The 17,663-nt window shown below is 41.1% G+C and overlaps 1 protein-coding gene across 8 annotated transcripts in view; it reads left to right on the plus strand.

Annotated features, from left to right (window-relative positions):
* Positions 1-71: 71 nt before the first annotated feature.
* MYO9A (myosin IXA) overlaps positions 72-17,663 on the plus strand; it is a 137,459-nt gene continuing 119,867 nt past the window's right edge. For 6 of the 8 annotated variants that reach the window (XM_080980210.1, XM_080980213.1, XM_080980212.1 and 3 more), the window contains exon 1: positions 74-288. The gene's annotated coding sequence lies outside the window, so the exon portion shown is untranslated. Of the gene's footprint in view, positions 289-2,441; positions 2,524-17,663 lie in introns of all 8 variants that reach the window. The other 2 variants (XM_080980211.1, XM_080980217.1) reach the window with 2 other exon arrangements.

Consider the following 17,663-nt stretch of genomic DNA (forward strand, 5'->3'; position numbering starts at 1 on the left):
TGCCTTCGTGTGTGTGCGTCTGTGTGTGTGTGCGCGCGAGGGAGGGAGGGGGCGGGGGGCAGAGGAGCGAGGCGAAGCGGCGTCTCCCTCACAGAGCGGCGGAGGGTGGGGGCGAGGGAAGGGAGGCTGAGGAGCCCGGACGCGAGGCGGCAGCAGCAGCAGCAGGAGGAGGCGGAGACTGCGGCGCGGCGGTGCTGGCGGTCGTCGTCGTCTTCCCCTCCCCGCCTCTCGCAGCCCGTGAGGGGGCACGATAAGCGGAGGGATGCGGCGGCCCCGCCCGACCCACAGGTGAGGCGCCTTCCTCTCATTCCCCGGAGTCCCCGGGCTCCTCAATCCTGCCGGGTTGGCGGCTCTTCCTTCCTTCCTTCTGCTCCTCTCAGTGCAGCCGGTTATGAGGCGGCGGGAGGCGACGCGGCACCGCGAACGGAGCCCTTCTCAGCCGGGCTTCCTTTCCCCTCACGGTCTCCGGTCGCCGCCTCGGCACCTGCGGCTGTTCTAGGCGGCCGCCCCGATGCCTCCTGCTTCCTTCGTAACCTGACGGGCGGGAAGATAGGAAATGGTTGGGAGGAACGGGGGAGGGGAGGGGGGACCTAGTCCTAATCCTAATCCTGATTCTAATCCTGACGGAGCGGGTAGCTGGGCAGGTTTCTAGTCCCTTGCGTCCTAAGCGGGGTGGGAGGGAGCTGCGGGATGTTCATTCATTCCAGGGCTTCGGTAGCCTGCCTTCTCCCTCTGCCTTCCGGCTTTGCTGGTTCTGTCCACCGTCAGGGACTCCCGGGTTCCTCTGCATGTTTCTCACGAAATGTATTTAAAAGATTCCTCCCCCAGCCCCCCTTCTAGATATTACCTCCCCCCCCCCTTTGGAAACTGCTTGCAAGGTCATGGAGCCTTCTGCTTCGCTACCCACCCCCATCCCTGCGGTGTGGATGTAGTATGAGATCATCCATTTTTGGAACCCTGCTACAGTGTCTTGTATTTCTGGCACTGTTGGGGAAAAAAATGATGGTTGCTGTTGCATTGCATGTGTCTGGGGCTGAAATCTGGGCTACAGCTGCTCCATTGTGATCCAAATGAAAAGATTCCTGGCCAGGCTGGCTGATAAAAGAAAAGAAAAACCAAAAACACTTTCCCCCTCTCCTACACAATATAGAGGGTCTTTTGCCTGCATCTCTTAAATTTCAGAATTCTCCACTTCCTTAAGACTTTGTCAGTGAAAACTTTTGTATTTCAGTTTTTTTCTTTTATTCTTTGCAGCTGTGTGTACTCGATAACAAAGCAACCTTTTCTTATACTTCAGTGTAATAGCAGGATTTCTGGAAGTAGCTATGACTCTTAGTTTAGTCTGTGGGTTTGCTGTGCAGTTAGAACCCTGCAGTATGGAGACAAATCAGTACATTCTGTCACATCACTGCTAAGCAGTGTTGGATGGAAACAACACTGTAAGCTATAAAGGATGCACAGAATTTGTTGTGGCTATGTTTTCCTCAAGGGTATTTTCAACATGACTCTGCAGTGTGGATAGCATTGTATATAGAGCTTTTGGGCTTAAATGTAAAAATCCTTTACAATGAAGCATCAAGTGTGAAAAGGTTTATATCCTGGGTTAGCCAGTGTTTGTTTTACTCTTTCAGTAATGACAAGCCATGCAATCCCCACTCTTTCTTGTGTCATGTTGTGCTTTTTTTCTAAGCCGCCTTAAAAGCAGGCTTTAGTGACTGGGTGTTTGGCAGCAGCATCAACAGAAAATTGGCTCAAAGCTGCCCTACCCCAGCCCACCCCAACCATTTCAGCAAGCTTCCCTTTTAATACACAAACACACACATTTCAGTCTGTGCACTCCACTGCTCTTGTACGTAGTGTATTATGTCTCCTGACCCTTTCGCCCTAAAAAACCCTTGATCAATTTTCTGCAGAAATGAAATTAACAAAGCTCCCTTTTAGAGGAGGAAAAACGGTTATACAGCAGTGTAGGAGAATAAATGTATTACACTAAGGAACTTGCATGTGAGTCCTGCAAAGGTGAAAATGTAGCTCAGGATCACTGCAGGATGGTGTGGATTTATTTTTATTTTTTAAAAAGGAAGCGACCACAGCCTTTTCAAAGTTAAGCCCTTCTAAATCCATTTGAATTTGTGGAATTACTAAACAAGCATTTGACTTTCTTCCATCAATATCAACAGAATTGAAAAGTTATTAACTTTGGGCGGATTATGTTTAGCATTATTAAGCATGGAAGTCCATAAATAATCCAGAAAGAAGTACAAGTCTTCCATGGTAACATGCTATGGATACAAAACCAAATAAATTATTTTGCTATTTGTCCTCAGATGTTGAAAATTTGTACAAAAACTAGAAATTGTCAGGCTCCTTAAAATGACTAGTCATGCTGAATGGCTTGCACACATTAAGTAAGATTTTTATACTTTTCTTTATCCAAACAGCTGGCCACCATGTGGTATCACAAACTGCTTTCTACAGTTCTCTCAATTCAGCCAGGCTTTCTTATGTGACATTGGCAATGAGGTAGGAGACTGTTGTTGAGAAACACAACTTGAAAGCCCCTTTGAGTACCTAGAATTAGATGCACTTTGCTTTGGATCCTAGTCTCAGTTTTGTTGATTAGGAAAATTACCCAAGACTTACATAACAGGTCTGTACCGGCTGCATTTAATGTTAAAGAGAGCCACATATAATTATGTACTGCTAGTATCTAGCAATGTATGTTTTACATAAATTTTATGTGATTTAGTTATCATAATGCAAAATAAAAAACATACTTATTTTCATTCATTATATTTTCAACACAGCTAGTTGAAAGTCCTTCAACTCAAATAAATACCTGCCTGTATAACTCCCCCAGTCCTTGCAGTAGCTCTGCTTTAATAGATACTATTGAAAATGTTAGCTATAAATTGATACTAAACCTACTGAACTCAGACAAAAGCTTTGTTAATTTTTAAATAAAGACAACCTATATTCCATTTATGGAAGGTGAGGTTATAGAATTTCATGGCAAGTTGCAGGAATCAGAAAAGGTGGATATGTTTTAAATGTGTACTTATTAGTTATAATAACCACAGAGTTACAAGCAAACACAGTTAATATTACTAACTGTTCACGATTCAGGTATTTGATGCTACAATCAACTAAAAGAAGTTTCTCTGTTCCTTTCATATGAATTTAATAACTGTATACCATATAGTGGTTTTGTATATGCCTGCTAAAGATAATAAAATGTGTAAATGAAACTTAATCAGCTGTGCAGTATACTAGCCACAGCGACCATGTCACTAACAAGCACCACAGTGCATGAGAGCATCTGGTGTAAGTTGTTTCGTTTTCATTTAATGTTGTTCATCACCTAAAAAATAGAAAAAACTATTTTTAAAGAGAATATCTAATGTAAAGAAAGATAAGTTTGTCAACTGTATCTCTTTTAAATGAGGCCAAAAGTCTTTATTCGCTGTTTGGTTTGTGATATCATACTTCACTGTTTAAATCAAATTTGAGCAAGGTTTGAGAAATATTTGCTGATATTTTGAAAATTATATATAGTAAGGTTTGTATTCATATAATTGTTTGAACTGTTTGGCTTTAGAAAAGCTTGAAAGCAATAGCTGATATCCAGCTAAGTCATACCTGTAATAGACTCATCAGGATCGATGGACTTAAGTAATTTAAGTTCACTTATTTCAGTGTATCCTCTCCATGAATCAGTTAGCTGAATATCACCTTGTGTTTCAGTAGATCTAGTAGTTTTTTCATGAAGTTATGCTTAGGAGGGTAACTTAGTATATTACTGTGGCTGTCTGATTAAAATGTTGCAGTTTTTTTATGACTTTATCATGAGAATTCATATTGATAATTCATATATATTTATGGAGTTTTGCTAATGTCTGCTCTTACAGTGTTATAGTATAGCAGCAACTTTAGCGAAAGTTGTGAAAGAATGGACATAGCAGCTAAAAATATTTACTTAAAAGGAAATTGAGTGCTTTGTTTCATCTCTGGTTTTGACTAATGATAGTCACCTATCAGATGGTTATTACACAACTAGACTTTAGTATCATTTTATCTTTGCTTCAGTTTTTACAAGAAATTTTAAGGATAGAAAGTGACTTTTTGCTCCCCTGCCAAAGTTTATGTAATGGGGATTCTATACATATGTAATATTCTCATATACAGAGCACTGAGGCTGAGGTGCCAGATAGTAGACGTGTGCATCTTTATAAAGGGTCACAAAAGGTGCTATGTCCTTAAAGATGAAGAGTTTTATTTATGCTTAACTTCCAGTTGAGTCTTACCATAAGTTGGTATTTGGTGTTAATATGAATGTAAGAAGATCCCTGCTATGTCAGATCAAAGGCCTATCTAATCTAGTATTTTGTTCTCATGGTGGCCAACCAGATGCCTATGGGAAGTCCACAAGCAGGACCTGAGTACAACTGCGTTCTGCACACTTGTGAATCGCAGCAACTGGTGTTCAGAAGCATACTTCCTCTGACAGTATCACCACCATGTCCAGTAGCCATTGATAGTCTTATAAGCCATGAATTTGTCCCAAATCTATTTTAAAATCCAAGTTGGAGGCTGTTACTAGATCTCATGGCAGTGAGCTCTATAGCTTAACTTTGTGCTGTGTAGAGAAATAATCACTTTTGATCTGTCCGACATTTAGCTTAATTGGATGGCCTTGATCCTGGGTTCTGGTATTAAAAGAGAGGAATAGAAGTGTGTCAACTGCATACTTTTTTTTTTTTTAACATCTTCATCATGTCGCTGCTTAGATGCCTTTTTTTTTTAACCTAATTATCATCACTTTACACGTGCTTACATTGAGTTGCAGTTTTAATGCCCATTCACTCAGTTTGGAGAGATGTTTTTTTAAACTGCTTTCAATCCTTGCTTGTTTTTTACTATCCTGAACAATTTGGTGTTATGGGCAAACCTGACTACCACATTGATCACACCTAACTCTGGGTCATTTATGAAAAAGTTCAAAAGCACAGGACCCAATGCCAATTCTTAGGGCTTAGCTTTTTACATCCCTCCCTTGTAAGAACTGTCCATTTATTCCTGTTCTCTGCTTCCTGTTCCTTAACCAGATATTCATAAGATGACATCTCCTCTTATGCCATGACTGCTAAGGTTAATTAGGAGTCTTTAGTGAGGTGCTTTGTTGAAAGCATTTTCAAATTCTAGGCACACAAAGCAACTGATTCACCTTTATCTATATGCTTGCTGGCATTTTTAAAGAACTGCAAAATGTTTGTTAAGCAGGACTTACCTTGGTGGAAGCCATGCTCATTCTACCCTAGTAGAACTTGTTCTTCTATATTCTCGGTAATTGATTGATTTGATTTATTGTATTTCTATGCCAATTTTCATTCAAGTGAATCTCAAAGTGGCTTACAAACAATAAATAACAGTAACATAGCAAAACATAATAGAACATTAAAAATATAGCATAAATCATATAAAATAATTAACAAATCAGCAACAAAACAGTGATAATCTATAAAACACTTAACAACTAAAAAATAAGCTAAACACACATCAAAAGTCATATTATATGATAAACAAATCAATACAGCATAAAACAATATTAACATTAACAAAAAAGCAACAACTACAAAAATAAGCTAAGCACTCTTAAGTTTATACACACACACTCCATGCCCCCATAACTCATAATCTTTCACTCTGTTCAGTTCATTGAAATACATATCATGCCTGTTGTTAGGCCAGTTCAGCCAGACGTTGCACTGGTTGGGGTCCTTGGGTAGTGGGCCATGGTGGAGACTGGGGGGGTTGGAGGCCTATAAGTGGTAATGTGGATGTTGACTCTAGGTAGCATGTCTATGCACTGTTGATGAGGAACTTGCCCCTATTGCTCTTAATAATCAGGAGCTCCATTCAGAAACAAGGAAGTCTGAGATGAGCCTGTCCCTCTGGAGTAGGGAGTTACGGCTGCACTCAGTGTAGAGGCTGACCAGGAGGTCCAGCAGTACTGCCACACTCAGGATTATCTTACTGTGCTACAAGCTCATCCACCAACAGTTGCTCCAGTTTCGTCAGTTGCTCCTTGGCTGATGTGGTGGCAGAGGAGGCTGGTGCGGCTGCTGAGGGGAGCAAGTAGGGCAGCCAGCTGAGTCTACGATGAAGGAGGGATGGGCCACAAGAAAGGCAGTGAGGGTGCCTCAGCAGGGTTCTGGCAGCCTAGATGAGTTGCACCTTGATCTTGGCATCCAGGCTGCTGCCCATGGAAGGTGTAAAGTAGGGGCGTTGGCCAGCAGGGGTGGAGGATGAGATGTTAATTATTGGTGGGCTGCTTCTGGTCGTGGTCTGAAGTCAAATCCTTGGGGCAGTGCAAAAGGCAAGGTCCAGGAACAGTCCAAGGTCAAACACAGGGCAGTCCAGTGAACAACTAGGTTGCAGGATGAGGAGCTGGTGCAAGTATGTTATTCCAGTCCTTAATTCTATCCTTAATAATGTTTTCAACCAGTTTCCCCAAAAGATGTTGGAACAAGCCAGCTGGTCATTTCCTGGATTCCTTCTGGGATCCCTTTTTAAAAATCAGTACTACATTGGCTGCTTTCCAGTCCTCAGATACAGAGGGTGATATTAGTGACAAGTTACATTTTTTTGTTAGAAGATCAGCAATTTCATATTTGAGTTAAGAACTCTCTAAACCTATCAGTTTGTTGGTTTTTAATTCATCAGTAAGGCCTATAACTTCATTTCTTATCACTATTTTTTGCCTCAGTTCTCACACTCCTTTCCTCAGGAAGTTAGTTAAGGCACAGGAGTCTGCTTTATACCTGCCACTGTGGACAAATGCTAATAATTTTGCTTCTCGGCAGTCCCCCCCCCCCCTTTAGCACACCTTTGACTCCCTTGTTGCCCAGAGGTCCAACTGCTTCTCTAGTCAGGTTTTTTGCTTCTAGCATGTTACTTTCCAATCATAATTTTCTTGATCATAATTTTTTTCTTAACGTTTAGCAATGTACTCTTCAAAAACCATTGTTTTTACTTCCCTCATTGCCTGCTGGCATTTATTTTGCCAAAGATTTGAGTTCCTTTTTGTTCTCCTTTGTATGAGATATCCATTTTCTGAAGCTTCTTGCATCCTTTTAACCCTGGGGGTACCTTTCCTATATATTCAAACTGAGCTTCTGTTATTGTGGTTTTCAAAAAACTCCAAGCATTCTGAATATATTTGTCTTTTCCGCTTTTCTCTTTCAACTTTCTTATCACTTCCCTCATTTTTCTGGAATTTCTCCTTTTGAAGTCAAATCTTGCTGTTTAAGACTTCCTTCAGAATTGTTAATTTACATATGTTGAATTTGATGGCATTATGGTCACTGTTCCTTGTGTGTTCAATGACATGTCTCGTACCAGGTCTTGGGAGTCATGGTACTTCTGGTCAGTTTTATAATCTTCTAGGCATATTCTTTTAGGGTACCTATCTCTGAGTGAAACACATATTTACCCAATATTTGTGAGAGTAATAGAAGTCACTCATTAAAGCATCCTTTGGATGTATCCCTGATTTCATTATCTATATCAAGGTCACCCTGGGGATTTTGGTCAGGATCGTGACAGTATGACTCCAATAGTGAATTACTGTCAGAGGCTAATACTACTGCCCATAGTGATTTCTGTAGAAGAGTCTTCTCCTTTTCCTATTTCTAGTTTGCTGGACTCCTCTGACCTCTTTGATGTATGCAGTACTTCCACCACCAGTGTTATTTCCTCTGTTCTTCATATAGTTTGTATTCAGAGATAATAATGTCCCACTGGCATTTTCCATTCCAGCCACTATATCTATACTCTGGTTTAAGACCAAGCATGGCACCTTAACCCTCTTGACATAGAGGCTTCAGCATTAGCATAGAAACACTTATTGAAGACTGTGTGCCTTCAAATGTGTTTGATGTGTGAATTTTGTTATATGGCCCCTTGGCCCTTTTGAATTGCTATCATGTGCCCTGCACTTTCAATGCCTAGTTCTACCCCTTCCCTGTCTTTGATAATCATAAATGTTTTCACTCTTATCCCTTAGAGGCTGTGTGTGGAATTCACCATGTAAATTTTGCACCTGACTATTGGCCACTTGCAACCAAGTGAAAATGCCTGGGCACCAGGATGGCACCTGATGTACTCACCATCTGGAGGTGCATGCCTGGGGATCCTTGGATCTTGCTTGTTTTCACACGCTAACAACACATCCTTTAGAATTCCATCTGTGGTATTTTATCTGCACGATCAGACTGAATTTCAGGAACCAAAAAGTCCTATTGAATGATTTTCGTGCCATGTTACCCCAGAATGGCAGCTAGACATTCCATTTTGGCGACTGTAGGTGCACAATGTATCTGGCGTCTTGTGAATTTTGAATGCTGCTTCTAACACCCCTACCCCAGTTAGTATCCTTGGTGAGAGGACATTGCTCAGCCCCCAAGGATTGGGTCTCTTCTAAGGGATCATTTTCCTCTTTCTTAGAGTGATTCCCTTCTTCCTTGAGACTCTGGTTTTTCATGACAATGGAGGAGCTGTCACCCCAGGTGTGAGATGCCGCTATCATATCCTTGAAAGCTTCATCCACCAACCTTTCTGAGCTTTTCCAGGTCAGCCACCTTGGCCTCTAGAGAACAAATATATTTCCTGAGAACTAGAAGCTCATTGCTTTGGGCAGACTCCTGTCTGGTAGGCAAATAGGTTTGTTAGGTGGTGTGCTGTGCAGTACTCTGGATATCCCTCACACCTTTACTGGCTTTATTCTTGCATACTTGTTGTTTACTTGGGAGCCTGGTTAAAATAGAAGGGTGAGAGTGGTCTGCCCTGGCCTCTTTGCTTGGCTGCTGAGCTCCCAAGCTGCAAAACATGCATGTTTTGTCACTAGGGCCAATTCACTTTGTCAGCTGAAGCTCCCCTCTTGCTTGTAAAATAATCTAGAACATTATTTTACTTATTAGGCACAGATGTGTGTATCGGACTCCTCCTTTCACAAAATATAGTATTTAAATAAATATCATGGTATGTGATCTTTTTTTTTTTTCCTTTTTCAAAAAAAAAAGTTAAGATTTTGACATGGCAATAAAAGGTAGCTTGGAAAGAGACTGAATTCCTTTCTTCCAGTTTACAGTGTCAAGTGATTTTACAGCATGTTGAGGTTCTGTTTCTGAAATCACTGAAGCAACTGCAATATCTATTAAATAGCAAAATATTTATTTTAAGGTAGATTAAAAGTTAATTCAAATACTTTAGAGTATATTTCAAGTATATTTTTTAAAGTTTCTGTAATTAGTATTCACAATTTTTTCAGATATGTTTCCTTTCAAAACTCTTGTTTAGAGAGGATTGTAGTCTGTCTGCCAGCTGGCCATCCCTGCACTTGGACAGTCTTTCCTGAATAGAGGCAATGGCTGCCTCTTCCTCGAGCCATAGAGTGGAGGGGGGGGGGTTACATGCACTTCCCACAATTATAGTTTCCCCTTTGCTCTCTGTACTAAAAAGTCTTTAGTGAAGCCAGCCCAGCATGCCTACTAGCCAAGTCCTGTCCCACCTGCTGCAGAGATTATCTGTTAATAGTGGAAGATGAGATGAGATGGATAAATGCTTCCTTGGCTTGTGTTTATATTTGGAAGAGTGGGACTGCAATCGAAAATACAGTGGTACCTTGGTTCACGAACTTAATCCATTCCGGAAGTCCATTCTTAAACCAAAGCTTTCTTAAACCAAGGCGTGCTTTGCCACAGAAAGTAATGGAAAATGGATTAATCCGTTCCAGACGATGAAAAACAACCCCTAAAACAGCAATTTAACATGAATTTTACTTTCCAATGAGGCCATTGATCCATAAAATGAAAGCAATAGACCAGGCTGCTATCTACAACTCAGTATAAACCCTTACTGCAGCGGTAGCATCCTGCCCATGCTGTCCTGCACCTCACACGGTCGCCTCTCCACTCGTCTCCAGGGTCGTCTCCCCAATCTCTTTCTCCCTCTCTCGGGTTGTGACAGAGGCAGGTGAGACCCCTGGGGACTGTAAGTCTGCCCAAGCTCTGAGGCCTCTAGTCCCCATTTCTCCAGAGGCGCAGACGCCAAGACACTCCCCTCCCTCTGCTTAAAGACCCATACAAAATGTGCGCTTTCCTGCCCAGATCCTAGAACTGGCTACTCTGCTCAGATATATTTAAGCACATGCTGGGTTTTGCTCAAAATTTGAGTTTTCTGAAATATAACCCTACAAAGTAATAAATTTACAGTTTCTGTTTTGTGAAGAATAGTTACACCTCTGTATGTACTGGAAAAGCATTTAAAGACCTCCAGTAAATAAGGAAGTGAAGAGTGCTGGCAGAATCCCAAGTACCTGCCTTCCTGGTCTCCTAAAAATATGGTGCTGACATTGAGGAAACTGAATAATATATTTAACTATGTACATGGGTAGTGGTTTTATAGGGTAGTCCTAGCATCCAAGCATTAAGTATTTTTTCCAGTGTTGAATGAAATTATGTGTAGCTGTGACCCATTCTGCCAAGTTAAATGGCTCTTTGATTATTACTAAAGAATTGGTGATAAAGATTAAAAAGCAAATATTTTCAGAAACTGAATTAATTTGAAGTTTCTCTTTACTTTGTATTTTATTTTCATTTCCAGTTACAGAAATACACACAAATTTTCTGTTTCACAAACAAACCTTTGGATCTCTAATTATTGCCCATGAAAATCCTTGTCTATGAGGGGCAAAGCACAGGGCAGCTGTTAAATATTTTCCAAATAAAGTGAACTTGCAACACCAGTAGAGGAAACCGGTCTGTATTACATTTTCTAGAGGAAGAATTTGCAAATGGCTGTTACCATTCCAAGACACAAATATATGTAGTGGAGTCTACAGTCATTAAAACAAGTGGGAAATTCGTTGCAAGTTAGGCAAGCCCAAGTCTGAGGAAGATAATGTGGCAAAGTTTTCTCTTTTAAAAGTGCCATTTCATACTTTCATATTTTTTTATATATTGCTAATGATCTGTAAACTAGGTTACTCATCCTTAGGATAGCGTACTGAGTAAAGATCAGTGTTAATTTTTGATGAAGGTATATAGACTTTGGACATACATTAGTTACTGTAAGTACGTCATTAGTAAAATTGAGGTTGTTTCAAACTGTGGACATGATCCTTTTGCCAGATGCATCAGCTTTATAGGAGTTGAAATAGGGTAGGAAAATGGGGTAGCAAAATAATTTTAAAAAATGTATTAAAAATGCTATTTGAGAATAAAAATGCATACATTACCTGATGTGCTGCTATAGGTACCGTTTGTACCCGGAAGTTTATGACTCTTACCAAAACACCCCCCAATGAAGGCAGGCTGAGGGCCACAGCACAGTCCAAGATCAGACATGGATAATTTGTCTAGGTCCAAAACATGACCCAGAGGCAAGATCAGGCAGCTACCCAAGGTCAGTATCACAGAGAGTTCAGGGAAGGTACAACACAGCAAGGAAGGGGGCATTAGAATCGGGAACAAAGAGTCAGAGACCTGTGGTGTTCCCAGAAACTGGAAAACTCAAGAAGGGAAACCTTATATGCTCTGGTTCCTAGACCCCACTCTGACCACAGCTGCTGGTGATGGAAATGTTTCAAGGATTGCTTACTTATGGGCTGTGCAGTGACTCTGGAGCAACAGAGACATGCTATGCACGTCATTGCTCTTCAGCCTGAACTTGGGTGCTAGTGTTCCTGAGGACTGGAGGGTGGTTCTGCTCCTCTTCTCCAAGGATTCTTCATCAGCTCTCTCCCCAGAAGGCTATTTAGGGACGTCTTCGGCACGCAGGGCACCAGGCGCATTTTGCGCCTAAAGATTCTCCATTTGCGAGCACCTTAAAAAGTCTGGGTTCCATTTTTTGTGCCCTACTGACACTCAGGGATTACTGAAATGTACATACTTTGAAGCCTTAAAGCATATGTTAAGGACAGACAATATGTTAAGAAGTCGAACAATAAAGAGTAGAGTGTTTTGAAAACTGAAGTATGGCACTAATATTTTTATTGTCAACACCAACTTAAACATGCATTAACAATTTCTGCTAAAATGTGATAAAATGTGTCACTTACGTGAATTGCTTATTAATTCATGCATATCAGAATAATAAATTAAAAATGTTGCCCCACCCATGGCAACTAGACATTCTGTTTTGGCTCCTACAACCCAGGTTCCAGAAGCCATTTGGCTCCTAGCTTTTCTACCCCAGTTTCAAACACTGTTCAGCACTGGTTCCAGTGAACTCTGCTATCTCCTCAAGGTCCTTGACCCCTGGGGTGTCTGGTTCACCCTCTGGGGACTTCATGTCTGATACTAGATCGGGGCCAGGTATAATATGTGGCAATATTTAATCAAGGAATCAAGAAGTTAAAATACTTTACACTAACTTTTTTTTTGTTTCAGATATTGAGACCCAAATATAGCACATAGTGTCCATCCAATTGAATCTCAAGCTTATGAATATTTGTGGCCCAAGGCACCCATAATGTTTGGTCCACTGTTGGAGGGGAGGGTGAGGGGAAAACACTTAACATTTTATGCAAGAGTTCCTGTTGGAAATGAGTTCCTATATAGGTGTGTGTGGATGTGTGTATTTTAATATATTGATCAAACATTTGTTGTCTCTGAAGAAACAGGAAATAAAGGCTGGTATTCTGCATTATTTCCATGTGTATAGGGTAGTATACTTACTTACTTACTACACACACACACACACACACACACTTTCCTTTTGCCACCATCCATCACTGGAAGCAAGGCTGAATCAGGACTTTGTTTCATTGTGAGATGCTTAGACTCACCCAAGACAATTCATCTACAATGTTGTCCAAACTTTTTTCAAAGAGGGCCAGATTTGATGAAGTGAAAGCCCGTGAGGGCCGACCAAAGTTGTTGACCTTTGAAGTAGTTGAGCTTTTTTATGAGTTTACCCCAAAGTTGTTGACTTTTTCTTAGAACTGAAGTTGTGGAGGTTTTTTAAGGATTTTACCCCAGGAAATGAACTGCCACAGGGGCTGGATTAAACTGACCGGCAAGCAGATTAGGCCCCCGAAACAGACTTTGAACATGCCGGATCTAGGAACTTTGCTTGCTTGTGGGCTTCTATTGCTTTGTGAAGGTAGTGGAACCATTCTTTATATGCTGAGAAATCAATGTGTTATATAGACTACTAGAGTTAGAGAAAATGTCTGGAGATGCATCCTGCACAGAATTGTGTAGCTAACCACCGTTGATTTTAGAAGAAAGCACCCACATAATTGTATCCTAGACTGTGACTACACATGTTCAAATTTGACAGTTGTGCTCCGCGGTGACCCGGAAGTAACGGAACACGTTACTTCCGGGTTTCGCCGCATGCGCAGATGCTCAAAATGACGTCACCCGCATGCGCGGAAGTGGCAAATCGTGACCTGCGCACATGCGGGTTGCGTTCACTTCAGGATGCGAATGGGGCTCCGGAATGGATCCCGTTCACATCCAGAGGAACCACTGTATACCCTAGGATCAACATAATTATCAGAACCCATCCTAAAGTCAATGAACATGTTTCCTCAGTGTTGCTGAAAATTCTTTTAAAGCTGTCCTTTAGTAAAAACATAACTCTATTTTGAAATAACTGCTGGCTCCTTTATTTAACTAAATCTCTGAGATTCATCATAATAGAGGCATGGCATACTGAAGCTACTGCCCATGTTACTTAGCTAGTGGCCTCATGCCCATTTAAATGCACTCTTGGATAAAGCTTCCTTGAATAAACCTTCTGGAAACCCATTCCTGTTTTATTGCTGTGTCATCTGTCTAATATAAGCAAGACCAGCTTTTTTCTAGAAGTGTTCAGCATCTTTAAAAGAGGTGGCTTTACAGAAATTCCATAGCTGGCTCCTTTTACACCAATGTTATTTTGAGTTTTTGATTATTGGCTGCTGATGCTTCTTTTTTGTACACCCCTTAGAGATATTTTTAATATATTATGTGGTATAGAAATTAATCATTCAGCTGCCCTCTCCACACCCAGTTCCAGGTACAGCAGGTTTGTTAGGTTTCCCAGGGGGTCCAAAGGATGAGGAAAGTGCTCCCCTCCATTCACAGCTCCTTTTTCATCCTTTGTCCTAGCTTCTTCCAACTGCTTAGTAATGTTGGAAAGGATGGGAAAGAAGAAGTAAGTGTCCTCAAAAGGATTCAGTATTCAGGAGGTATTGACCTAGAACATGATACTTTATTGGTGCAGGAGTTAGAATTCCTGACTCGTTGTTTTTTTTAAATAAAGTATGATGCTGACTATAACTACTTTCCCCTCACTACTTGCGGATTGTGCAGGCAAACTCAGGAGAGCCAGGTGGCACTTGATTTTTCTGTTTTCATGGTGGGGTGATGAATATACATTGGGCTTTTCCATCAGAGTCAGGGTCACACCATTGAAAGATTGCAAAAATGATGATGCTTTGGGAAGAACAGCCTGTTCCCACTCTAGATTCTTTAGCTTTTCAAGACCTAGGACCCACCTTTAACCAAAATATGCACTTGGGGACCTTCCCGCCCTTTATATTTTTATGATGGTAATGCTGCTGGTTTGATCACCTTTGTCCCAGTAGTGAGTCCCAACCCATCAGTTGAGGACCAGTGCTGTAGATCATGATCAGCACAGCAAGCAAAACTGCCATGATGGGAACAGCAGCATTCACTCTTTGTGATACTGACACCATTCATTGGTTAGTGTGTAGCAGATATAAAACTGAATATCTGGATTCAATTCCCTATCCTTGTATAATTTGTCATTCGTTCTCCTTAGATTGTTCAAGGTTGATTTGCTCCAGAAAAGTTGTTTGCTCTTTTCTTAATGTAAATTGTTGTTGTTGTTGTTGTTGTTTAGTCGTTTAGTCGTGTCCGACTCTTCGTGACCCCATGGACCAGAGAACGCCAGGCACCTCTGTCCTCCACTGCCTCCCGCAGTTTGTTCAAACTCATGCTGGTAACCTCGAAAACACTATCCAACCATCTCGTCCTCTGTCGCCCCCTTCTCCTTGTGCCCTCCATCTTTCCCAACATCAGGGTCTTCTCCAGGGAGTCTTCTCTTCTCATGAGGTGGCCAAAGTACTGGAGCCTCAGCTTCACGATCTGTCCTTCCAGTGAGCACTCAGGGCTGATTTCCTTCTTAATGTAAATAGAGATGTGTAAAGGCAGTAGGAGAAGCTAATGAAGTTCAGTAGCAGAGGGATTAGATTTCATGTTTCTTGTTATAGAGGGAGTCTATAAGTACTGATAACACAGCCAAAGGCAGCAATTACAGTCAGGCCAATACTCTTTGTTGTCTCCAGTGAGCCTAGCCTGTAATATGCTGCACACTCATTATCTACCTCTTCACACCATGCATATGTTTCTGGCCTTTTGTCCATTTTGTTTTGTTTTGGAGCAGTGATAAACTGATGCCATGACTGAGTGGCAGCATTCTAAAAAGATCCAGCGCTCCCTGAATAGTGTGTTAAGTTGGTGTAGCAGCACACAGTGTGCCATCGTTCAGTTCTGCTGATATGGCAGTACTTGTGTGCTATTGTGTGCAGATCTTGGAGTGATGGATGCCTACATCCGTATAAGAAGAGAGGGGATGCTTGTTGGTAGCAGTATGGATGGGATGGTTGCTGCTTCTGAGTGCTGGTCAGGGAGCATGTATATTTGTGTCTCTACCTCTTGTGCTTTTTAATTTCTTCCAGCTCACTCACCTTCCCACTGTGTGCATTAATCAACTGTTCTGCTCCCAGGATGTCACACCTTCCATTTGTAGGTTTATTTGCTGTGGGGGACATAATGGTGTTGGCAGGCCTATGATCATTTGTCTCTCAAATGGTTGTACATGCCTTGGATTTTTTGCGTCAGTGCATGTTTCATCTGGGGTCTGTTTTTCAGCTATACTGCTGTGCTGAATGCTAAAGTTAATGTCTACCTTCCTAGCATAGGAGCCAACTCCTAGGAGCCAAGATCCCTTTGCCCCCACAAATAAGATATTTGAGGGGGGCCCCGTTGATGGGCATTGCCATTCAAATGATGTGTGTGTCTTGTAGTCGATTATGTGGGGCTTACCTGCTCCCCAATATTTTATTAAAGTTGGCACCCCTGCTTCCTTAAGTCCTTTGACATGTACCCCTTTTACTCTATGCAAGCCTTTATAATGTGTTGATGAGAGTATTGCTTGCATGTTTCTCATCAAGGCTTATGTTGAAGGGAGGGGTTTTAAGTTGAGATTGGTCATCTAAATGGATTTTTCAGGAAGTATGCACAAGCAGGATATTAGCTTCCTGCCTATCCTCTTGTGTGTGTGACTTTCTTTAGATAACCAATTTCAGCCAGTATAATCTTTCTCCATGAGGAATCATTTTCAATGCATACTCATGGGAGGAAAATTTTATGGAGGTGATAATCTTCACTGATCTCAACTGGTTAAGTATTAGGTCAAATATAGGGAAGAAACTTGTCTGGACAGATTTAATTTAGAAGAAGAATTAATTACCAAAGGAGGTTATAGAGCTGCTTTTGCCAGACTGCACAGTTTGTTAACAGTTTCTGAGATAACTATCAGCTATGGTTTCCATATACTGTACTGGTCTTGTTTAAGGGCTGGGGTCTGACTTCAAAGAAATCTGTCAGCCCCAAACACTATGATTCAAAATGTGGTGGGTTTTAGACTGTTTCTTTCAGTATCACAGTGGTTTGTATTCATTGGATGCATGCCATAGAACTTTGTGTGTGGAGTAGTGAATGACATAATCATGGAAGAATGCAGTCCCATTACTGCTGGAAAACTGCTGCTAGAATATGCAGAATAATTTGAACTGCAATATTCATTTTGTTATTGACACCAGCTAATTTGTACTTAATTTATGCTTCACATATATTATTTTTTACATGTGAGTATGCTGCCAATTATCCTCTTCTGCAATCATTTGTTGTAGCAATATTTTTAAGAGAAAGCTCTGTTAGGCATAAACTCCAAAACAGATCATGGTAGGTCAACTGAATTATGCCATTGGTTTACATTCTCAAGTAAAGATCCTCCAGTTTCCCTAACTCCTACTGAAATTGAATTTCTGGTAATATCAGTAAATTCATCATGTAAGTGCAATGCTTATTTGAATGCTAAATACAAGATCTAGTTGGATGAGATGAGACTGTTTGTACAATAATGCTCTAGGACTAAGGCCAAGATGTGTGAACTGGCAGTGATCTAGAAGTTTATTCTGACTTTTAAAGAAATATTCATTGTCATAATCATTCAATATGATATTGGTAGTAAAGATGAAATTTTATTTTGGAGGTCTAACTTCACTGTAGCACAACAGATTGCTTGACTAAGTTGTTCCAGTTGTTTTGTTGTTTGGATGTGGGCATATCTGATGATTTTGGAGTGAGAAACCCTGAGGTGGTGATGGTGTGAGAGAGGAGACAGTTGGTTGTATCACCTAGGTTTTACTCAAACAACCATTGAAATGAAAGGTTCTGCTAAGTTAGTTATGCTTTTTACTTTCAGTGGCTCGAAGTATGACTAAAATTGGCTACAATGCAGTACAGTGGTACCTCGGGTTAAGAACTTAATTTGTTCTGGGGGTCCGTTCTTAACCTGAAACT

Source organism: Podarcis pityusensis (genome assembly GCF_964106645.2).
Source record: "Podarcis pityusensis genome assembly, chromosome: 14".
Classification (NCBI taxonomy): domain Eukaryota; kingdom Metazoa; phylum Chordata; class Lepidosauria; order Squamata; family Lacertidae; genus Podarcis; species Podarcis pityusensis.